This window comes from Castanea sativa, chromosome 1 (genome assembly GCF_040712315.1).
Source record: "Castanea sativa cultivar Marrone di Chiusa Pesio chromosome 1, ASM4071231v1".
Taxonomy (NCBI): Eukaryota; Viridiplantae; Streptophyta; class Magnoliopsida; order Fagales; family Fagaceae; genus Castanea; species Castanea sativa.
The window spans coordinates 3,412,420-3,438,511 of NC_134013.1; the positions used below are offsets into that span (position 1 = coordinate 3,412,420).

Sequence of the window (26,092 nt, forward strand, 5' to 3'; positions counted from 1 at the left end):
TATGACTTAATTCTCTTAGATTAAAATTTCAATAATAAAATAAAATTCTGGTTAAAATATACTATTGATCTCTAAATTTTATTATATTGGCAGTTTTAGTCCTTATAAATTAAAGTGATCACTTTTAATCGTTAGCAAACTTAAAATAGTCGCTTTTAGTTCTTAAAAAATTTAAAGAGGTCAGTCTTGGTCTCTAACAAATTCTAAGTAATTGCTAGTTGTATTGTGGAATGATAATGTGTCAACTTCTAATTTGACTACGTCATATTAGGGATTAAATGCAATTATTTTAAACTTTGTTAATAAAATAAAGTATAGAGAGAGAATAATATTTTTGTGTCAAGAATTGTGCAAGAAACTACCTTTTTATAGAAGCATATATGAGTAGCACAAGTAAAAGGAGTGTACACAAGTAATTTATGGTACAAGTAATAAGACATTGAGCCTAAGCCCGTTGGGCTAGACAGTAATCTATGCTAACAAACTTCAGGGGCTAGATTCACTAATATGTTAAACTTTGAAGACCAACAATATATTTAATCCTAAATAGTATTACTTAGTTATGTAATTTTTTTTCTTTATTTTAGGTAAAAAAGGATAATATTATTAAGAAGGGCAGCTAGACCTCATTAAAAAGGAACTCAACATTCATACACTATTCCAACATGGTTCAAATTAAGTAACAAATACACATCAGTCCTCAAAAGGAGGCTCATAAAGTAAAACAAAATCCTGAGCTTAGTGGACATCCTGTCAAGCAAGTGCATCAACACACTTGTTAGCCTTCCTATAATAGTGGAAAATCTAAACTTGAGGAATTTTCCTTAGGACTTTCCTATAATAGTCTTTAAGAAGACCAACAATAATCTTAGCATCTAGCTCAATTTCCCCTGCCAGCAAATTAAGTAATGCAAAGACTAATTCCATCCCCAACAGCCCACATCTCAGCAGCCACACTTGAAGTAAATGTAAGTTTGTAACTTCAATATAAAAGAATGTTTTAAAGTTTGTATGTATGTGATAAAAAAACAAATTATTTGGTTCCACCAAACATAAATAAGAGGGTTTTACGCTAAATTTTACTGTCAATCATTAAAGTTTAGAATTTTTTTTTTCTCAAAAAAAAAGGTTGAGATTTTTTATTTTGGTCCATCAAATTTGAATCTGTTCTCCAAAATGTTCCTTTTGTACATCAAGGTGCGGAAAGAGGTTTTCTCACATCTGAACTCACTAGATCTGAACTCACTAGAGTGACCATATAAGCAGTGAGCTTGTTACAATATGAATTGTCCAAGCAGCCCAGGCCTGTATAAGATTTTTAAATTTATCTCTTTCCTTTGCAAGCCGAGAGGAGGCCGGCTTTACCTTAGATTTTCCAAACCATGCCTAGCCCAATGAATGATTTGTTCAAGCAGCCCAGTCCATCAAAAAGGTTATTCTAGTCTAGACTCTAGAGTCTAGATTCTGGACCTTTTGTTAAATTATAAAAGCTAAGGGCCTAAGGCAATACCCATCAACAAGCTGTGTGTTAAGTGTTAACCAACAAAATAGAAGTACCTATAAATCTACATTTTTTTAAAGTACACGACCAGTTCAATAGATTAAAATATGGATTTAAATAAATAATTTTAGTAAAGAAAAGATTTATTAGCAAAGATTGTTTCATGGTGACTAGTCGTAGTCTATATCCTGAAGTCCCAATCCTTCCTTTGCTTTCTCAACTATGTTGCCGTGTGGAACTACAATTCCCAAAGGCTTTTAAAGCTCCTCTGGCCATATTTATAGCCAAATAAACACAAGCTAATTTGAACCCGAGCCAAGCACAAGTATCAATTATGGGGAGTATCACTTGTATAAGTCCATGGAGCAGGATTTAAGTACAGTACTTAGGTGTTATTCTTTTGGTTCTTTCTTAAAATTTTGACATGTGGATTTTTTCTTATAGAATGGAAGTATATTTTTTAGTTAAATAATCATGATGGGATTGACGAACTCAACTTATCTGGACGAAGTCATCCAAACCAACGAGGTAGCACTGACAGATGAACTAACAGGTGCCACTGACGATATAAGCCACATTACTGACGAAGTAAAAGAAGACATTCAATGCAGTCAAAATAAATGTCTTGGACGGTTATAGGGACATCTGTACGGACCGTTGAAAGCCCATCAATACTCACATCATTGACCATGAGGCGTTACCTAAAGAAGCATTAAATCACCATAACAGTCACAATGGCTAGGAGCGACGAGAATGTATATATACAGCCATCCCAACAACAACATGAGGTACGAAAAACGCACCTAGAAATACCTATTGTTGCCCTGCTATATTGCTTTATTTTTAAGGCTTCCATATACTGACTTTGGCATCGAAGACGTGGTGGCAGGCACCACACCGGTGACCAGTCCGAGGAAGCAACCTTGCCATTCCTATAATCACAAAGATTAGGGTTTGGCTTCATCTGGATGCATCCATTGTAACTAATGAATTTGCATTTCATCAAGCCACATGGCTGAATCTTATGAGGAAAATTTAAGAAACAACACTTAAAGTATTATACCTAAGTTGTGCAAACTCTATAACACATATTCTTCTGATGAACTAGTATTATGCCTGTGTGTTACACAATTTAATTATAAACTTTTAATATAATTTTATTGAGAAATAATAAATTAATAATCACTTAAATCTAGATTATATAAATTGCATATAAATTATTGTTCTTAAAAGTATCAAGCAATCACACAATATATTTATATGAACAAAATCCTAAATTTAATAATTATGAACCTATGGAAACTTAACCAAAGGTATTTCATTTGCCAAAAAAAAAAACATAATTCTCTTCTAACTTTCGGTTGTCTTATAATGACATTTTTGCAATGCACACATATAATATTACCAACAACAAAAATAAAAATGAGAAATAGTAACATAAAAATTTTACTATTCAAGAAAATTAATATAATCCAATAATGCACATATAAGCATGACTTAAATACAACATAGAAATAAAAAGATGAAACCCCTGTTGTAGGAGGAAATACAAAATTTTATAATACTTAAATAATAAATAGATAAAGCCTATGAGGGGAAAAAAAAGGGAGTACAAATAATTCATAAATGCAAAACCAAACAAAAGAAGAAGAAAAAAACTAAACATATTATTGTAGGATAAAAAAGAAGAATAGAGTAGCAATAGAAGGATAAGGGACTATTTGGATTTGCAAGTTTTCATCACCCATCACTCTGTTTTCATCACTTATAACTCAAAACTGGTGGGTCTTACAGAAAGGAAGTCTGTTTGGCTGTGTTTTCAAGTTTTGTTTCCATCACTCAATTATCTGATTTTTGAGTAATGAGTTATGGAAACTAGAAACAACTTTTAGGTGTTTTCAAGTTATGAAAATAGAGTTATGGTGTCATTTTGGTATTTTCACTCAACTAATGGGCTCCACGGATAGTGTATAGTCATTTCAATGCAAGCCTTTGCTCCCCCAACGGCTCTCTTCATACCAGACCAAACCCCTTTCCTTCCATTAATTTCTTTCTCTTCTCTTCCCAAGCCAACCTCTCCATACCCACTGGTAGCTGCTCTCTCTCATCTGGGTCTGCCACTCCATCCTATATTGTCACACAACCCACATTCAAGGATTATAATCTGTCAAACACAACTCAAATCATCAATGCAAATCCACTCGTGTGGTGAAACTTAATACACAATACAAAATAGGTAATCTCAATTTAATGTCAAGGATTCGAAAAGGCCTCAAAACACCCAATACTTTGACCAAAATTTGAAACCCACCAGATTGGAAAATAAATGAATTAAAGAGGAAATTACAAGCACCAAACCCATACAAAGGAAACCCATCATCGATACACCCACAAAATTCCTAACACAAATCGGAGAGATGTATAGAGCCACAATAACAAAATTAAGGAGGGCGAAGCAAAAAACTCATGGGTCATGGTGGAGGAGATTGGAACCGCTGCTACCCGTTGAAGGTGATCTTGCAAGCTAGGTGCCGGTGGAGATCGGTGCTGGGTAAGGTGGAGATCGGCGCTGGGTGGATTTCCTTTGCTAGAGATCTGCGCTGTTTATACTCAGTGAGGTGGAGATTGCGTTGTTTGGACTCGGTGAAAGGAAGAGAGAACCATGTGTTTGGGTATTACAGGAGAGTGATGAAGAAAAAAAAAAGGAGAAAAGGGGATGTATACGCAGCTAACGTGCTCAAGCAATGGGTCAAGTATGGGTCCCACAAAAGTAGAAATATTTGCAACATCAATTAACAAAGGATTGAAGACAAAATCATAATTTTCTAATTCAAGAAAATCAATAAATTGTGTAGTCATCTTTAACAAAACAACCAGGTAATAATTTCCATCTCATGATTTCCACCATTCTCCTCTATCAACTCAATCTTCTTTTCTTTGATCTCTTCATCAACTTCTTGAAGAGTATTATCTTCAAGTTTTAATTCAATAACTTGTTGTAAGTCTTGATCTTTTTCAACCACTTCAAAATTTTCTTCAAGTGATGGTTGAAGGTAGAGTTCATTATTATAATTCCTTAGTCTAAACTTTTTGACTAATAATCTGACTTTATATATGATGAAATTACACCATAACGCAAAGAGAAATATTTGATCGTAAGCATCTTTTTCATCATTGGCCATGAACAAATTTTTCTTAAACTTATGTTTGTTCCCACCAATCTAAGGCATACCAACTAAGTTTTAACCTTTCTTTCCTCAAGAATATTCATATAGTCAAAGAAATCCTCAAGAATATTCATATTAGTCCCCTCATTGCCTAAATAACATTTTTTTTTTATACAAGATATAATTTCTACTCTAGCCTAATCTAAGCGTATATGTGTGTGAAACTCCCTCTTGAGTATGATGTGGCAAATTTTGAGTGACATAGTATCAAATTTAATATTAAAAAATTAAAACACAAAATCATAGTATCATACCCACTTTGCACTAATCCATTAACAAATAACAAGGAACTATTTGACACACAAATAAAAGGTTGACTAAAATGAAATATTTGAAAGGTTGTGAACCATCTTAAAATATAAGGTAAAGATTGAGGACCTAAAGAGTAATTAAACCTAAAAATAAAACACTGCCACTAACTCATCTAACTAACACATATGTTTTTTTTTTTTTAATCAAATAGAAACACTACACACATGTAATAGAAACAAAGAGAAAATTAATTAGAGGTGATGATGCACAAAAATCGTCAGTGAGTTGATCGTCCAAAAACATGCCAATAGGTGTATCTAAAGAACAAAAGAGAAGAACCCATCAGAGTGCACCAGTGGAGTGCCAGTCAAAGACCTTCCAAAGGTTAAGTCAATGATAGAAGAATTCTCAAGAACTCAATAGTGCCAGAGTTAGGGAGAATTCACATACCTTAAGAAGGTTAGGGTTTGTGGTTTATATAGTAGTGGAGAGCTGACCCTAATCCTTTGATACGGGGGAATTTCCTTATAAAAAGAAGGATCATAGGATACTTGGAATCATGTGAGAGACCGCGCCCCTGACCCCTTTTTTTTTTTTTTGGATGTTGGGCCAAACCCAAGTGAATGGGTGAAGTTGTGTTATTATCTCTCAAAATGGAAGTTCGACTAATTATATTTTTCTCTTTAGATTAAGGATTTTACAATAGAGTCACCACTTATTTAATTATTGGAATAAATTAGAAAACCATAATTGAAAAATTCCTCATTTTTATTAATTTGCAATTGAATTTACTTTGATCATAAGAAATTACATGGCTTTGGTCCTAGATACAATCTAAGATAAAGTACATGGCTTTGTTTCCTAGCTACATTCTAGAAATTGAAAATTACATAGATAAACATTTGATCTACTAATCATTGATCTAAACTTGAAGGCTATGTTACAAGGTGGGAAGGTATTAGGCACCCACCTTGGCCGATGAAACTGGTCTTCTAGACTATGGTGGGCAACATTCATATCACACCATCAAATATGTCATCAATCAATTTGCATGTTGAATTTAATGTGTGTGTATGTGATAAACCCTAATTCAATTTATTAAGCATTGCATTTGGATTGAAAAATAAATTCTAGTGAATGTGCGTGGATGGTGATATCCTAGATTCAAGGATTTGAAAGATTATGAAACAAACATCTTTTTTCATTTTTTGATCTGGATTTAAGATCAAAACAAGTGTTATGCATGAACATGTGATGAACAACCAAGAACATGTGAAGAATACATAAGAACATTCAAACATATTCAAATAATTAATATCATGCTTTAATTTCAATTTCTCATTATGGTAACATAAAAAACTAGTTAGGGAAAGGGATTATACTTTTATGCAAGATCCACACAGTGGAGGAAAAGACTCTTAGTAGAGGTCCTAAGGGTGGAGGAAAAGAAGAGTTAGGAGAGGGAGAGTGAGTCTCACTTAATACCATGAATCTCAAGAAGACCAAGATATGACAAGATTACTCAGCTTCACTAGAACTCAAAAGATGAGAGGAAAGGGGGTTTTTTGTGTTGTGTTTTTTGGAATGGTGGAGAGGGGGGTTTATATAGTAGTGGTGGAAAAAATATGAATGGAAAGTCATTTAATGAGGATTGACAAGGAATCATGAACCTAGACCTTATTTTAGCCTTTGGGGAAATCGGGTGCATTAAATGTAGAGATTGGCGGGAGTGAGGAGCAAGCAAAATTCGATTTTTCCGTATCTACTTTAACAGCTTGTAAAGCCAAATTCAAAAAATCATATCTTACACAATTTTGGTCAGAATTTTCTTATTCTTGTACTCAAATTGAAGTCTCGGATGTCTAGTTTCTGGGAAAATTAACCTCATTTACAGATTCAAAATATTCTGAAAGATATCAATGAAATGGTGAGTAGATGTCATTTGTTAGAAAACAATTTCAGCACAATTAACATTAATAGGTCCCAAATTAGTTTCCAATTAACATTAATAGGCTCTAATTACTCCTATTTCAGACTTAATTAGTTTAAAATTACCCTAATTAAAAGATAATTTCACAAATTACTCATTGAATAATTAATGTTTAACTATCTAATTAATTAAGTGTATGCAACATTACCATAAAATGTAGTCCTAGCCAATCAAATTATGACATGTCATTAATCTTAAATTGATTGTAATTATAACTAATTGAAATCAATTGTTCATAATTACATATAGTCGGACTCAATTTGTGATAGTGCATCTTAGCCATTAAAATATGATTTGATGATAACTTTCAATCTGATAGTCCGAATAGGGCTTATAACCAGTCGATTTGTTCGTTACAACATCAAGATCATTTTGGTAAAATGAGATTAAGGATCTAATGACCAGAATCAAGATGCATATTTCCAAGGTGAAATTACCCTTTTAACCTCCATGTGAGGTTCAATATGGGTTGCAAAATGGGGTGTCAACAAAACACCTTTCCATACATAGGAGATCTAATTGTGTGGTAGAATCTTTGGTCGTAATGTGCAAGTAATTTCCATGTAAAGACATATGAGTGGACCCCATGCAAGTTCCATGGGAAACCCTAAGGGGATGGGTTGTTGAGACTGGGGGTTAGATCATCAAGCTAATCCAAACGCCCATGGGGTCAGTCATCCCTTTAGAAACAATATAGGTGTAGGGTCAATGATCAAACGAGGGAGGTTTGGCACCCTGTGTCAATCAATCAAAAATTATTCTCATCAAGAGGTATTTATATAAAATAAATAATTTTATAATTTATAAGAACAAAAAATGATTATGAAATTCAAATATGGCAATCCAAATAAGGCTTGTTTTTAACCGATGATAAGATCCTCAGTTTTTTTTTTTTTTTTTGAAATGATAACAATCCTCAACTTTAAAGATTAAAAAAAAAAAAAAAAACAACAACAACAACAACTACTTTAGTACTTAGTAGTAGAATTTTCTTCAACACGTGCAGTACTCTTGGTTGAATGACAGTGCGAAGTCACAGTAGCAATAGTTGAGAACTTTCAGCAGAAATGATTAAATTTAAAATTTAAAAAGAAGATATTATCTTTGATCGTATATTTTCCACCCTTGAATCTTGGGAGGCATCTCTCAACTACCAGATCAAGACAAGTTGACTCTAGTCTACATTTAATTGCATTAGGAGAATTTTTATTTCTGCAGTGCACCATTATGAAGAAAAAAAAAACCATGTATTGAAAAATTATTATGTACTACCAAAGTACCATAAATATGTACTTCTCCTTCTCACATGAATGGTGAGTTCCATCATGAATTTAATTAACAAGACCTACTATTCATATGAAAGGAAAAATACGCATTTATAATACTCTGGGAGTACACGATAATTTTCCCCACATATCATATTCTTAATATTTTTAGCATTTTTTATATTTAAAATTTAAAATAAAATAGAATTTAAAATAGAGAGTCATGTTTGAGAGAGTGATTAGCTAGCCTAGCTAATATAGACAAGACAATGTGAGAGACTGCTCTTTCTTGTAAAACGTGTTCTAATTCTGCTGACTATGAATTTAGGGTGAAAACGGCCAAATACCACCATTTTCAAAAATTTGTAGCAATTAAGCACGGTTTCGGAACTAAATGGGAATGTACCACTTTTTATGTACTCAAGCTCACTAAACTCGAGTTCCTAGTTTCATTCCACCATGGCGCTACTAACCTAGAATTTGTGCAATTAAAAAAAATAATATGGTACTCGAGCTTGGTAAACTCGAGTTCCATGCAACACAATACTCGAGCATACCAGACTCGAGTTCTTTGCAAATAAACATAAACATTTTTTTCCTACGGTACTCAAAGTCACCAAGCTCAAGTTCCTTGTAATATGGAACTCAAGCTTGGTAAACTCGAGTTCCTGATAACTTTTTTTTTTGGGATAATCAACAAATAAATATAAACATAAAAATAAGTAGTTTTTTATGTTTTTATTTATTTAAATAGAAGCATTGTAAAATATAGAGATTTTAATTTCAAAATATGAATTTTTAGGCCACTCATACCCCATGTTCATTTATTTTTAACACACTCATCAATTTCCTACTTCTCTGAAGCATTATGGTCAAATTGGTTAAAATATTAGGGCTACAATGAGAAATTAAAATAACATGAAAAAGAAAAATCTCACTCCATTTTTAGCCATGGAGTGGCTAAAAATGATTGATAAGTATTGCAGAAATAGTGGACCACTCAGATATAAAGAAGAACTTAAGCTTTACCACATCTAGATATGTACGTTCTTGACTTGCAGTGTTTCTAAGAGGAATGTGAGACATTTTTTTATGTATATCTAAATGTTAGGTTGATGATTTGAAAGTCACGTTGGCAACTTTTTTTCTTGGCGAGTTGTAGCACCCCATGTTTAGATATTGTTCACTATTTTCTCATAAAACACCTCCTAAAATTGCATTCTCTAAATTTAAAAGCCAAATTTATATACTTTTTCATGTTCAAATTTCACAATAATCAAATCTGTTTTTCTGCATTGATAAAATACGTTTCTATATTAATAAAATTTGCTCTCTGCACATCATGTGTTACTGTATATTCAAATCTTCTTACTGCATTCATAAAATCTTTTTTTTGCATTAATTAAAATTGTTCACTGTTTTCTGCATAAACTATTTTTAGCACACAGCTTTCCATTTAATTTTCACGATTTTGTACATTTAACGAATTCAAACTTTTTAACAAATTCAGACTATCTGTACATCTAATTTACACAATTTTATTTTGTACTTCCTAAGATTTTACTCATGCAACGAATAATATTTTTTTTTTTTTTTACAAATTCGAACGATCTGTACATCTAACGTACACAATTTTCTCTTGAATTTTCACGATTTTGTACTTTCAACGAAATCAAATTTCTCAACAAGTCTGGAATATTTGTACATCTAATGTACACAACTTTCCATTGAATTTTCACGATTTGGTACATTCAACAATTTCAATTTTCCATTAAGATTTCACGATTTTGTACGTTCAACAATTTCAAAATTTTCATCAAATCAGGATGATTAGTACATTAGTACATAGTTTTAAATTGAATTTTCATGATTTTGTACATTTGATGACTACAAACTTGGAAACAAATTTGGACGATCTGTACATCTAATGTAATTAATTTTCCATTGAGTTTACTCAATTCGGTATGTTCTTCAATTTTCATTTTTGTTCACGATTTTACACACTCAAGAAATTCAAATTTTTCAACGAATTCATACTATCTGTACATCTAATGTACACAATTTTTCCTTGAGTTTTCACGATTTTGTACATTCAACGAATTCAAATTTTTAAACAAATTCATATGATCTATACATCTAACGTACATACTTTTCCATTGAATTTCATTATTTTGTACTTTCAATGAAGTCAAATTTCTCAACAAGTCTAGACTATCTGTACATCTTATGTACACCTTCACGATTTGGTACGTTCATTGATTTTCCATCGATTTTTCCCGAATTTCTACATTCAACTAATTCGAACTTTTTTACAAATTCGAATTATTCAAGGCATTTACCATTGGGTGAATTATACGAATCATTCATTGTTCTTTTAGGTAGTTTGTCCATTATTCATATGGTTACATATTTAAAAACAAAAAACAAAAAAAACCATTAAAGTGCAATAACCATACCAATGCTAAAAACAGTTTATGTAGAAAATAGTAAACAATTTTTATGAGAAAACAGTGAATAGTTTTAATTAATGTAGAAAACAAATTTTATGAATGTAGTAAGCAGATTTGTATATACAGGAAACTTGATGTGCAGAGAGCAAATTTTATTAATGTAGAAACAGATTTTATCAATGCAGAAAAATAGATTCAATTATTGTGAAATTTAAACATGAAAAAGCATACAAATTTGGCTTTTAAATTTAGAGAACACAATTTCAAGAGGTGTTTTATGAGAAAACAGTGAACAATTTTTTAAATAATAAACAGAAAATAATTTATGCAAAAAAGTGAGTGAACAATTTTTTAAATAATGCTAAACAGAAAATAATTTTATGCAGATTGCTAGAAATAGTTTATGCAGAAAACAGTGAACAATTTTTATGAGAGAAAAATGAACAATTTTAATTAATGTAGAAAACAAATTTTATGAATGCAGTAAGTAGATTTGAATATACAGTAAACATGATGCGCAGAGAGCAAATTTTATTAATGTAGAAACAGATTTTATTAATGTAGAAAAACAGATTCGATTATTGTAAAATTTAAATATAAAAAATCATACAAATTTGACTTTTAAATTTAGAAAACACGATTTCACTAGGAGTTTTATGAGCAAACAATGAACAATTTATGCAGTGAACAGTGAATAATTTATGCAAAAAAGAGAGTGAACAATTTTTTAAATAATGCTAAACAGAAAATAATTTTATGCAGATTGCTAGAAATAGTTTATGCAGAAAACAGTGAACAATTTTTATGAGAGAAAAATGAACAATTTTAATTAATGTAGAAAACAAATTTTATGAATGCAGTAAGCATATTTGAATATACAGTATACATGATGTGCAGAGAGCAAATTTTATTAATGTAGAAACAGATTTTATCAATGTAGAAAAACATATTCAATTATTGTGAAATTTAAACATGAAAAAGCATACAGATTTGGCTTTTAAATTTAGAGCAGTGAACAATGAATTATTTATGCAGAAAAGAGAGTGAACAATTTTTTAAATAATACTGAACAAAAAAAAATTTATGCAGAATGCTAGAAATAGTTTATGCAAAAAACAGTAAAAAAAAATTTTTGGGAGAACAATGAACAATTTTAATTAATGTAGAAAACAAATTTTATGAATGCAGTAAGCATATTTGAATATACAGTAAACATGATGTGCAGAGAGCAAATTTTATTAATGTAGAAAACAAATTTTATGAATGCAGTAAGCATATTTGAATATACAGTAAACATGATGTGCAGAGAGCAAATTTTATTAATGTAGAAACAAATTTTATCAATGCAGAAAAACAGATTAGATTATTGTAAAATTTAAACATGAAAAAGCATACAAATTTGACTTTTAAATTTAGAGAACACAATTTCAAGAGCTGTTTTATGAGAAAACAATGAACATATCTAAACATGAAGTGCTACAACTCGCCAAGAAAAAAAAGTTGCCAAAGTGACTTTCACATCATCAGCGAAACATTTAGATATACATAAAAAAAAATGTTTCACATTCCCCTTAGAAACACTGCAAGTCAAGAACTTACATATCTAGATGTGGTAAAGCTTAAGTTCTTCTTTATATCCAAGTGGTCTACTCTTTCTGCAATACTTATCATCATTTTTAGCCACTCCATGGCTAAAAATGGAGTGAGATTTTTCTTTTACATGTTGTTCTAATTTCTCATTGTAACCCTAATATTTTAACCAATTTGACCATAACGCTTCCGAGAAGTAAGAAATTGATAAGTGTTTTAAAAATGAATGAACAAGGGGTATGAGTGGCCTAAAAATTCATATTTTGAAATTAAAATCTCTATATTTTACAATGCTTCTATTTAAATAAATAAAAACATAAAAACTACTTATTTTTATGTTTATGTTGTTTTGTCGATTATCCCAAAAAAGAAAAATATAAGGAACTCAAGTTTACCAAGCTCGAGTGCCATATTACAAGGAACTCGAGCTTGGTGAGCTCGAGTACAGTAGAAAAAAATGTTTATGTTTATTTACAAACTCGAGCCTGGTATGCTCGAGTATTGTGTTGCATGGAACTCGAGTTTACCAAGCTCGAATACCATATTATTTTTTTTAATTGCACAAATTCCAAGTCAACAATGCCACGGTGGAATGAAACTAGGAACTCAAGTTTACTAAACTCGAGTACTGTTTAGAACTCGAGTTTAGTGAGCTCGAGTACATAAAAAGTGGTACATTTCCATTTAGTTCCGAAACAATGCTTAATTGTTACAAATTTTTGAAAATTGTGGTATTTGGCCATTTTCATCACGAATTTAGATCAAAAATTGAAACATCTCATTAACCAAAAGAGCAACAATGATTTTTCCTTGTGCTACAAGTCTACCCCTGGCCCTGCATCATAAATCTTGAATAAATTTTGTCGGTAGGTAATTATGGTCTTACCTTGCCTTGCCCAATACTTCTCATGGGTTCGCCAATCTTCTTCCTTCTACTCTCTTTGGCATTTTCTTTCCCACTGTCATCTTCAGTATTAATCGCTATTAGTAAAGGCACGTCCATATCAGTAGAGAAACCATATATTCTGATATCACCAAATGGCGACTTCTCTGCTAGCTTATATTCTGTGGGTGATCATGACTTTTGCTTTACCATATGGTTTAGCAACACACGCACCGTAGTTTGGATGGCAAACCGTGACCAGCCAGTTCATGGTAGGCACTTAAAGCTCTCTCTCCTCAAAAATGGCAATCTGATCTTAACTGATGCCAATAAATTAAATGTTTGGACAACAAACACTGTCTCGCTCTCCTTTGTCCAACTATTTCTCCACAACACCGGTAACCTTGTTCTATGCAATGTGGACAGTGTTATTTTGTGGCAAAGCTTTGATTTCCGTACAGATACCCTTCTTCCTCAACAACTACTCACTAGAAACACCAAGCTTGTCTCCTCAAGAAGCCAGAGCAATAATTCCATTGGTTTCTTTGAGTTTTTCTTCGACAACCAAAACATTCTCCTCCTTTTTTATAATTATTCTGAGATTTCCAGTACTCATTATTGGCCTAACCCATGGCTTGCAAACTCAGAGGCTGGAAAAATCTCACACAACAATAGCAAAACTGTTGTCCTTAATGCCTTGGGGAAATTTATTTCATCTGATGATTTAGCTTTTGTGTCAGCTGACTATGGAGCAGTACTTCATAGAAGATTGACACTTTATAATGATGGTAACATTCGATTGTATAGTTGGAAAGAGGAGGAGCAGAGTTGGGTTGTTTCATGGCAAGCCATTCAGAAACCTTGCGAGATTCCTGGTGCTTGTGGGGCCAACGGTTTGTGCAGTTATGTCATTGGTTCCGGCAAGAAATGTTCCCGCCCACCAGGATACAAGATGAAAAATCATAGTGATTGGGCTGACGATTGTGAACTCGAAGTTGATCTCTCTTGCAAGGCAAATGAGCCGAGGTTTCTGCAGTTATCCCAAGTTACTTTTACTCATTTTACAGGAATGATTTTGGGAACTTCTTCAATTACACCTTTGATCAATGTAGGGATCTATGTTTAGCAACTTGTGATTGCAAAGCGTTCAAATACAACTTTAACGAGTATTACGGTTATTCAAAATGTTATCCTAAGACACGATTGCTAAATGGGTATCGTTCACTAGATTTAAATGGAGACGTCTATTTGAAACTACTGAAAGCAAAATCTTGTCCCACCCCAATCCTCTAGAAGAATTCAATTTAAATTGCTCAAGTGATGGTACACTACAAAGCGGTAAAAATAGCACAGAGAAATTCATGCTCTGGTTTGCTTGTGGAGTGGGTGGACTTGAAATCATCTCTTTCTTTCTGGCATGGTTTCTTCTCATTAAAACATACAAAAGTTTAGGTGTTGACAAGCAAGCCTATGATCGTGCTGCCATTGGGTTCAGAAGATTTACATATACAGAACTAAAAAAGGCCACAAAGAGTTTTAGTGAGGAGATTGGAAGAGGTGCGGGAGGAATTATCTACAAAGGGGTGTTGTCTAACAATCAAGTTGGCGCAATCAAACATCTCAATAAAGCCAACCAAGGAGAAGGTGAATTTCTAGCTGAAGTAACCATCATTGGAAGGATTAACCACATGAACTTAATAGAGATGTGGGGGTATTGCGCAGAGGGAAAGCATAGGATTTTGGTGTATGAGTACATGGAGCATGGTTCTTTAGCAAATAACCTCTCAGCCAATGTACTTGATTGGGAAAAAAGGTTCAAAATTATCATGGGCATTGCAAAGGGCCTAGCTTATTTGCATGAGGATTGCTTGGACTGGATTTTACATTGCAATGTAAAACCTCAAAATATACTTTTGGACTCAACTTATCAACCAAAGGAGACAGATTTTGGCCTATCAAAACTACAAAAATAGAGGTGTCCTTTAGAATTCAAGCTTCTCAAAGATAAGAGGAACACGAGGTTATATGGCTTTAGAGTGGGTTTTCAATCTACCTATCACCTCCAAGGTGGATGTTTATAGATATGGGATTGTTGTGCTGGAAATGGTGACAGGGAAAGGTCCATCAAGGAATGTCCATGCAATAGATGATGGTGGGGAGGCAGAGCACAAAAGGCTGGTTACATGGGTAAGGGAAAAAATGAAGAAAGCGGTTGCAAACACTTCCTTACTTGAAGAAATCATTGATCCAATGTTGGTTGGTAAATATGACATATTTGCGATGGAAGCTTTGGTTCAGGTTGCTCTACAATGCATAGAAGAAGACAAAGATGAAAGATCTTCCATGCGCCGAGTAGTAGAGATGCTCTTACGCTACGAAAAAATCAGTGATGTTATATTTGACGAGTGTAGTCTCATGGCCTACTAAATATGATATGTCAAGTGACTACCGAATTTCATTCATAAAGCAATCATAGTTGCAAACCCGTTCTCTCCTATAGTCCAATACATTGGGCTGGCGTTGAGCATGCACTTTCATGTGAAACAAGTGTGTGTGTGTGTTTTTTTAACTCATATGACCTTTTCATTAGCTTGCATCTTCCCTTTAAACTAATGTACCTGCAACAACGTGATTCAATAAAATCTATGATTTAATTCTCTTAGTATGCGTTTGGATTGCGGCTGGAGGTTGTGCATTTGCGTTTTCGTCCTTTTTTTTATTGAGAAGCGCTCCATCAAGTGGATGTTGTCTGTTAGTGGGTCCCGTGCACTGTGCACGGGACACACTACCTCTTTGACAACAAAATTTCCACTGAAATTGCACTATTAAGTGGGTCTCGTGCAATGTTCACGGGACCCACAAACCTCTTTTTTCAATAACTTTTTCATTAAAAATGGGTCACACGATATTATTCACACATTTAAAAATTATTTTGCTACAGTGTTTTCAGTTTTCAGCAACATATGCGGTATCTAAACGCACCCTTAAATTAAATTTTCAATAATAAGATAAAAATTTTGGTTAAAATATACTGTTGATCTCTAAATTTTATTATATAGGCAGTTTTAGTCCTTAAAAATTAAAGTGGTCACTTTTAATCCATAACAAACTTAAAGTAGTCACTTTTAGTCCTTAAAAAATTTTAAAAGGTCAATCTTGGTCTTTAACACATTCTAAGTAATTGCTTGTTGTATTGTGGAATGATAATGTGTCAACTTTTAATTTGACTATGTCATATTAGGGATTAAATGCAATCATTTTAAACTTTGTTAGTAAAATAAAGTAGAGAGAGAGAATAATATTTTTGTGTCAAGAATTGTGCAAGAAACTACCTTTTTATAAAAGCATATATGTGTAGCACAAGTAAAAGAGTTGTAGGCAAGTAATCTATAGTACAAGTAATAAGACATTGAGCCTAAGCCCGTTGGGCTAGGCAATAATATATGCTAATAAACTTTAGGGTCTAGATTCACTAATATGTTAAATTTTGAAGACTAACAAGTGCCTAAATAGTATTACTTAGTTATGTAAATTTTTTTCATTATTTTGGGTAGAAAGGATAATATTATTAAGGAGTGCAGCTAGCCCTCGTTAAAAAGGAACCCAACATTCATACATTATACCAACATGGTTCAAACTAAGTAACAAATACACATCAGTCATCAAAAGGAGACTCATAAAGCAAAACAAAATCCTGAGCTTAGTGGACATCCTGCTAAGCAAGTGCACCAACACACTTGTTAGCCTTCCTATAGTAGTGGAAGATCCAAACTTGAGGAATTTTCCTTAAGACTTTCCCTGTAATCAACCACAATAATAGCATTAGAATTGTTAGCAAGATCAGGGTCTTTAAGACGACCAACAGTAATCTTAGCATGTAGCTCAATTTCCTCTGCCAGCAAATTAAGTAATGCAAAGACTAATTCCATTTCTAACAGCCCACAACTCAGCAGTCACACTTGAAGTAAATGTAAGTTTGTAACTTCAATATGAAAGCACAAAGTTTGTGCTTTCTTGACTGATAGTTGTGCCACAAACAAACAAACAGTCAAACAATGAAACAAATATTCTCTAATCCTTATTTGAGTTATCTCTATTCTCTACAAACTCTACTCTCTCTCTCTCTATCTCTCTTATCTATATAATACATGAGACAGAGAGAAAGAGAGTCACAAACACAGAGTTACAAAGAGTCACAAAGCCAAAAAGCCCAACAAAAAAAAACCACAGGCCGCAGCACAGATTCAATTCGCAATCACTAACATCAGTAATCAGTTCATCACTCTCAGTCTCATCATCAGTAAAAACACAAACACTCCACAAGCACAGATTGTTAAAACAGTTGATTCACAAATCACAAACATTTTATTAGGTTTTAATTCTTGAAGGAAAGGATCATAGATTATGATGAGGGATGAAATCACTCAGACTGTCCCCGGACAATAAGACACTCAGACCGTCCCTGGACGGTCATCACATCGACAGCCGTCCAGGGGTTAGCATCAAGATGAGGCCAATGCGCAAGGCCGTCCTTGGATGATGGCGAACCTACATCCCTCGTCCAAAGGATGCACACAGCCCGTCCCGAGAGGACTCGTCCATATAAAGACTCATGGACGAGGATTTTACACTTAGAATTACTAAGTACATTTTACCACTCCGTAGTTCACGCCTAACTTCAGGCGATCGTTATATGAGAGAATATAACTCCTAAACGGTTGTGGGAGTTATCCACGAACCCTCGGCTTCCTCAAATCCATGAGAGCTTATAATCCCAATAATTGCTCCTGGGACACTATATAAACACCTGTTCAGACCAATGAAAGGTACGTTGTGCATTTCCTAAGAAATTGGAACTCCAAAGATATAGAGAGAAAACTGACTTTACCATCGGAGGGTTCTTGACCGGCGATCCCGGTTCCCTTTGATCGTTTTCATTTGTTTTTCAGGCCAATAAGAGAGCAAGTGGTCCTTTGAAATCCGGAGCATCCAGCCTACTAATCTTCCTTGCATCATCAGTTGGCGCTGTCTGTGGGAAAAGCACTATTCACTATTCTCTTCATTTGACTATATCTTTTGTTGAGGATCAGCCTTTCCCAGACAAAAGGCTGAATGGTTCGGACAAAATCAAGGGCTACCAGCCCAGGCCATCAGGAGAGTAGGGATGCATCTAGCAATCCCTTCGTGATCGTAGGTCGGCGCTTGTCATGCAACCGCCTTCTATTCAACATATACAATCCATGGCTGCCGCTATAGCAGAACTGACCCATCAGAATCAGGAGTTGAATAGGGAGATCAACCTTAGGAGGCAGCGCCAGGATGGGCACATGGAGGGACTAGCCTAGAGTCAGGAAGGTGGAGGAGAAAATGTCGAGTCTGAAAATCAGACAAGGGGTACCGCTTCAAGAAGAATGCCACACTTGGAAAGAGAGATGGACCAGATGAGAAAAGCCATGAAGGACATGAGGGAGAACATGAGGCAGGCAAACCCAGTGGATGATATGGTTCACCGAACGGACTCCCCTTTCACAGCTTCCATCAACAGTCATCCCCTACCTCCAAAATTCAAAATGCCTTCCTTGGATTCATATGATGGAAATCGCGACCCATGTGACCACATCGCTACTTTCAAGACAACCATGCACCTTCAAGGGGTCTCGGACGAGATTATGTGCAGAGCTTTCCCCACCACACTTAAGGGACCAGCGCAGGTGTGGTTCAGCAAAATACCCCCAAGCTCGGTGGGATCGTTTGAAGAGTTGAGTAAGTTGTTCGTCAATAATTTCATTGGAGGACAGCGCCACAAGCGTTCCTTCTCTAATTTGCTGACTATAGAACAAAGGGAAAATGAGAGCCTGCGATCCTTTATTACCCAGTTTAATAGGGAAGCCTTGACGGTGGACGAAATGGATGGCAAGTTGTTACTGGCAGCTTTCCACAATGGAGTCAATTCTGACTTGTTCATTCATAAGCTCTACGAGCAGGAACCGCAGACCATGGCCGAGCTCGTCCACTCGGCCCAGAATTTCATGAATGCCAAGGACGTTATCATAGCCAAGAAAAGAAAAAAGGGAGAGCGCACGGAAGCGGGCCACCATCGTTACTTAGATCAGGGACCTTGTCCAAAGAAAGCTCGGGTAGACGAGAGGAAAGATAAGGATGGGAAGAAAGCAAGTTCCTCCGCAAGGAATCAGCAATATACGCCCTTAACCATGCCACTAGAGTAGGTTCTTATGCAGATCAAAGATGATCCGTCCTTGAAATGGCCGGATAAGATGAAGGGGGATCCCAACAAGCGTAATAGGAGCAAGTACTGCTGCTTTCACAGAGACCACGGGCACGACACGGACGAGTGCTTTGACTTGAAGCAGCAGATAGAAAATCTCATTAGACAAGGAAAACTAAGGAACTTCCTTGGACGAGACCAAAGAGATGAGAAACTGAAAGCCAAGGTGGAAGAATCATCACGTCCCCCACTAGGAGAAATAAGGGTAATTATAGGAGGAAACTCGACAGCGCAGTCGTCCAAGTCAAGGAAGACATATTTGAAAGTGGTGCAGAACATCCAGCTATTTGGATGACCTTGTAAGACGAGGGAAGTAGACAAGCAGGCCGTAACGTTCACGGACAAGGAGGCAGGACGACTTCACCACCCGCACGACGACGCGATAGTCATAACCCTACTCATTTCTGACTACATGACCAGGAGGGTGTTGATAGATAATGGCAGTTCTGCAGACATTCTTTACTACCCCACCTTCCAGCAAATGAGACTAGGACGAGATCAGCTTCGACCAGTGAGTTCGCCATTGGTGGGATTCAGAGGAATGAAGGTGCAACCAGTGGGCACCATCACATTACCAGTGGTCGTTGAAACATATCCACAGCAGATAACTAAGGAGGTAAATTTCCTTATTATTGATTGTGCATCGTCATATAATGCAATTATTGGAAGACCAACTCTGAATAGCTGGAAGGCAGTGACCTCTACCTGCCACTTGTCCATCAAATTTCCAATCGAGTACGGAGTAGGCCAAGTACAAGGAGATCAGTTGGCCTCTAGAGAATGCTACTTGGCCATGCTGGCGATGGACGAACATATATAGGCAATGAGTATAGACGGGAGAAGGATCGCAGCAGAACCCACTGAAGTATTGGAAGATGTCCCTTTGGACGACAACCATCTTGAGAAGGTTACTAGAATTGGGGCGAGCATGGAAGAGGGGGCAAAGCACTCTTTAGTCTAGTTTCTGATGAAAAGCCTCGATGTCTTCGCATGGAATCATAAGGACATGCCTGGCATTGATCCGAGTGTCATTGCCCATAGCCTGAACGTGTGTCCCTATTCAAAACCAGTGCGTCAGAAGAAAAGGATTTTTGCTCCTGAGCGAGACAATGCTATTAAGGAAGAAGTACAGAAGTTGCTTGTCGCGGAGTTCATCTAAGAAGTTTATTATCCAGATTGGTTAGCGAACGTGGTCATGGTTAAGAAAGCTAACGGCAAATGGCGAATGTGCGTGGACTTCACTGATCTAAACAAGGCTTGCCCTAAGGATAGTTACCCATTGCCACACATTGACCAGCTGGTGGACTCGACAGCAGGTCACAGAATGCTTAGCTTCATGGACGCTTTCTCAGGTTACAACCAGATACAGATGGATGAAGCGGATCAAGAGAAGACCTCATTCGTTACAAGCCAAGGGTTGTATTGCTACAAGGTAATGCCCTTCAGTTTGAAGAACGCAGGAGCAACTTACCAAAGGCTAGTTAACCATATGTTCCGTCCTCAAATCGGGTGAAATGTAGAGGTTTATGTAGACGGCATGCTGGTAAAAAGTCAGGACGAGGATAGTCATCTGGACGACCTTCAAGAGATTTTTGATAGGTTGCGGTGGTACAACATGAAATTAAATCCAAGCAAGTGTACTTTCGGAGTTTCGTCAGGGAAATTTTTAGGCTTCATGGTTTCACATAGAGGAATTGAAGCAAATCCGGATAAAATCCAAGCGATACTGAACATGGAGCCACCGAAAAATATCAAGGAAGTCCAGTCTCTTACCGGACGAGTCGCCGCCCTCAACAGGTTTATATCAAAAGCTACTGACAAATGCTTACCATTCTTTAAAGTCCTCGGGAAGGCTTTTGAATGGACGAACGAATGTCAAAGGGCCTTCTAGGACTTAAAGACATATCTCATGACAGCGCCGCTGTTGAGTCCGTCTGTACCTAGTGAAGAGTATTTGTATTTGGCAGTGTCCCCACACGTAGTAAGCTCAGCGTTGGTGAGAGAGGAGGGGAAAGTCCAAAAGCCGGTTTATTATACAAGTCGTGCAATGAGAGGAGCAGAAGGACGATACCCGATGATGGAGAAGCTAGCCTTCGCATTGATCACAGCTTCTAGGAAGCTGAGACATTATTTCCAAGCTCACATCATCAACGTCCTGACAAACCACCCTATAAAGAAAGCAATGAACAAGTTGGAAGCTGTTGGACGGCTAGTACAGTGGGTTGTTGAACTTAGCGAGTTCGATATCAGATACATCCCAAGGAGTGCGATAAAAGCGCAGGCATTAGCAGATTTCATCGCAGAGTTTACCCCCAGCCACAACAACCTAGACAAGGACGAAGGAATTAAAAAGTGGGTGATCAATGTAGACGGATCATCCACACTACATGCAGGAGGGATTGGAGTTATATTGAAGTCCCCCGAGAGTGACAAGCTGGAGTACCTGGCCCGTTTACAGTATCAAACCACCAACAATGAGGCTAAGTATGAAGCGCTACTTAAGGGATTGGAATTGGCTAAGTCCTTAGGGGCGGAGTCGATAACAATCAAAGGAGATTCTCAGCTAGTCATTAACCAAGTAAATGGAATGTGTGATACTAAGGAGGACCAAATGAAGAAATACCTCAGTAGAGTGAAACGACTTGCACGAAAGTTCTCGGCGATAAGTTTTGTTCAACTCCCCAGGGAGGAAAATATGGAAGCCAACGCCTTAGCAAAAGCAGCTTCAGCAGGAGTTACGGACGAGTACGACAACGTCTAGTATATGCCAAGTATAGACATTCCTGACATACAGCAGATAGGAGGAGGAGAGAATTGGACGAGTCCAATAGTAGTTTATCTTAAAGATGGAAGGTTTCTAAAGGACAGAGATGAAGCTAGGAAGTTAAGGGTCAGGGCAGCCAAGTACGTCCTCATAAATGAAGTGTTGTACAAGCGAGGTTTTTCTCAGCCTTATTTAAGGTGCTTGGCTCCTGACGAGTCAAATTATGTTTTGAGGGAAGTCCATGAAGGAGCATGTGGAAACCATTCAGGGGCGAGATCACTAATCCATAAGATCATCCGTGACGGCTACTATTGGCCTACAATGCAGGCGGATGCCAAAGCTTATGTCAAGGTATGTGACCAGTGTCAGCGCTATAGCAATGTACCTAGACGGCCGTCGAAGTACCAGACCCCAATGACGGCCTCGTGGCCCTTTGCACAGTGGGGATTGGATATCTTAGGTCCCTTCCCCATGGGAACCAGACAAATGAAGTTTTTGGTGGTAGGAATCGATTACTTTACCAAGTGGGTAGAAGCCGAGCCTCTTGCGGCGATCACTCAGCAAAACGTGAAAAATTTTGTATGGAAGAATATTTTATGTCGGTTCGAAGTACCCAGGGTATTGGTATCGGACAACGGACGTCAATTCCACAACGCACCCTTCAGGGACTTTTGCAATCATTTTGGAATCAAGAATCACTATTCCTCGCCCTCCCATCCACAGGCAAATGGACAAGCAGAAGTAGCAAACCGATCCTTGTTGAAAATCATCAAGACTCAGCTCGAGGGGGCAAAAGGGATATGGCCAGACGAGTTACCAGGTGTTCTTTGGGCCTATAGGACGACTGTACGAACTCCGACAGGAGAGACCCCCTTTAAACTAGCCTATGGAAGCAAAGCTGTCATACCAGCAGAAGTTCATATGGCTAATCACCGAGTAAGGGAGTATCAAGAGAAAGACAATGGGGAACAACTTCGTCTTGACCTCGATCTTATTGACGAGGTAAGAATGGATGCAGAGCAAAGGATAGCAAGATACAAGAATCTTATGGCTAGACAACATGATGCCATGGTAAAACCCAGACGGTTCAGTGTGGGGGACCTTGTCCTCAAAAGAGTCTCCTTGGCAACCAGGAACCCAGCTTATGAAAAATTGGGACCTAATTGGGAGGGGCCATACAGGGTAATCAACTGTAAGAGGCAGGGGTCTTACTACCTGGAAGCTTTGAACGGACGGAAGTTAGAACATCCCTGGAATGTGGAACACCTAAGGAGGTACTATCAGTAACAAGCAGGGACGAGGGAAGTCAATAACAAAGTTACAGCTATGACTTATGTTCAGTTATACTTACTGATGTGTTACTACTATTATGGTGTGTTAAGAATAAAAAGTGCACTAGTTCTTAAACTTTTGCACCGTTTGCAGACCAGCTTATGAAAGACGAGGTTATGTATTCTTCTTAAGTATTCCAATAAGGCACTAACTTATAAGCATGTGCCACGATTGTGAACAATGTTCATGTAATAATATGGTTTGGCTTTCTTGTGTATTTGATGCATAAATCTAGTTTCCATAATAATGCCCACGGAAGGGATAAAAGCCTGGGACGAATGAAAATCTTTGGATGCAGAAGTATTCGTCCAAGCTTTCCTTTAAATAACTAAGGCATGCTCGTCCAAGCTTTCCTTTAAATAAGGATAAAGCAGAGAAATAAGCTAAGGCATACTCATCCAAGCTTTCCTTTAAATAAGGATAAAGCAAAAAGAAAAAGCCAAGGCCCACTCGTCTAACAAAGAAGGCAGGCGCTAAGGCATAACATCCCAAAGACGAGAAGCTAGTCAAGATGCCTCAATGTATTGGGACGAGTAACACATAAAACTTCTTACGGGAAAGACGAGTAATAATTGCCTAAAAGAAACAAAAGCAAGGCAATCATCATTATCGTCCTAAGTGGGTTGTCCACGAGGAAATCACTTGGACGATCATTCAACACTTAGAAAAAAAGCATAAAAGATAAAAATAAAGTATAAACTCGTCCATGGAATAACAATGATAGATGAAAATAAACATTCATTAGAAATTAAGGGCAGATGACCACCGTCCAAAAACCCTTATAAAATACGCTTTAAAAAAGACAATTGTCAATAAACTCGTCCAGAGCACTCTGGATGAGGTAATTGTACTCTTAATACATTTTAAGAAAGGAAAAAAAGAGAGAGGTCCTAAAACAACGGACCAAAATAAAAACAACATTAACTACAACATTAATTTAAAAAATTGTCAAGAAAGGGGGGCGTCTACGTTGGGATCGTCCTGAGCTGGTTTGGTGGAGGCATCGTCCTCAATATTAACGTCATCTGAACCCGTTTAGAGAAGGGAACTTGTAGCAGCGCCAAGATTAAGTTTAATGGAGCTAAAGTCAATTCCAGGAAAGTTGTCTATAGCGTCCATCCTAAAATCCTCGAACACTACTGCATAGTTAGTGTCCAGCAGGTCAGTAAACTCTTTAGACGCTTTGAATTCCTCCACTGCCTTGTCCTTAGCCTTCTTGAGGAGGAGACTTAGCTCGTCATTCTTCTTTTGAAAAAGCCAAGACGGTCGTCCTTCCTCACAGCATCAGATTTTAGCTCCTCCACCAAAACGCTCAACCCTTTAGCCTTGTCCTTGGCCTTGTTCGCCACCTCAGCCCAAGTCCTGCAATCGTTCTTGATCTCTTCTATCTTCTTCTCCAGAAGGATCCTCATCTTATCCATCTCTGTGGCTTGCCTGGACACAGCTATGAACTTCGACATTGCCTGCATAGAAGACGAGAGTTTAAGAGACGACATTAGATAACATAGTTAAAGAGGACGAACCAAAGGCACTTACCTTAAAAAGGTCGTGAACACCGGAATGCTCAAACTCCTTTAAGGACATGTCATAGCACGCAGCCATGTCCTCGCCTGTCACAGCCTCTTGGAATCGCTCCCAAGCTAGATCCTCGTTCTCCAATAAATTTGTAAAAACCCTTTGAGAAGGTTAGGACGAAGCAGGAGCATAGGACTTGGACGGGGCAATGTCAACAGGTGTAGACGGGTCTACGTCGACGATTGTAACGGACGGCAGGGAGGAAGGAGGTTCGGACCTAGCAATCTCAGGCCTGGACGAGCCATGCTTGGCGTTCTTCCCCCGACGGCTAGGCAAGCTTCCCAGATCTAAATTTTTGGACAAGCTCTTTCTCTTGTCTCCAGCAGCAGGACGAGCTTCAAGTCTAGCCACTTCCTCGACCACCTCTTTTCCCTTATTTTCTTTCATGGTTGCCATTCCTAAAAATAAAAACAAGTAAATAAATTATAATAATAAAATAAAGGAAAAAATACACACGTCTTAAAGAATAAAAACACTCACGTCTACGGACGATTAGTTCGTGCGCAAGGGCTTCGACAGACGGATCAGGGCCAAGCCTCCACCTATGTAGACGTTGAAGGGTCACCAACGAGTGAAAATCTCTCTCGAGGTGTAGACGAGCCCTGTGGACGTGATCACGGTGGAACTTACTTAAAGAAGGACGCCTAACAGCTGCAAAAGGAAGAGGAAAATTAAGTTTAAGCCACTGTTTAAAAATATAACTCAACAAAATCAATAAAAAAGAGTGAAGGAAAAACACGACATACCTTCTTGACGAAGGTTCCCTAATTCTCCAATATAAGGAGGGAATGTATCTCTACCAACCTCGATAGGCTGCCCTGCCCAGAAACCAGAGTCAAAGAAAAATTCTGTCTTCCAGTTTCTGTCAGACGAGGGTAAGGACCTGATCAGCCTACAGTCATTGCCCCTGGCTGTAAACTGATAAAAGCCTAGAGATTGACTTATCTCGAAGGGTTTATAACAATATAGGAACTCGT

The 26,092-nt window shown here is 36.8% G+C and overlaps 1 pseudogene; it reads left to right on the forward strand.

The window, feature by feature from the left end:
* Positions 1–13,183: 13,183 nt before the first annotated feature.
* Positions 13,184–15,585, forward strand: LOC142629709 (putative receptor protein kinase ZmPK1; annotated as a pseudogene).
* Positions 15,586–26,092: the final 10,507 nt, after the last annotated feature.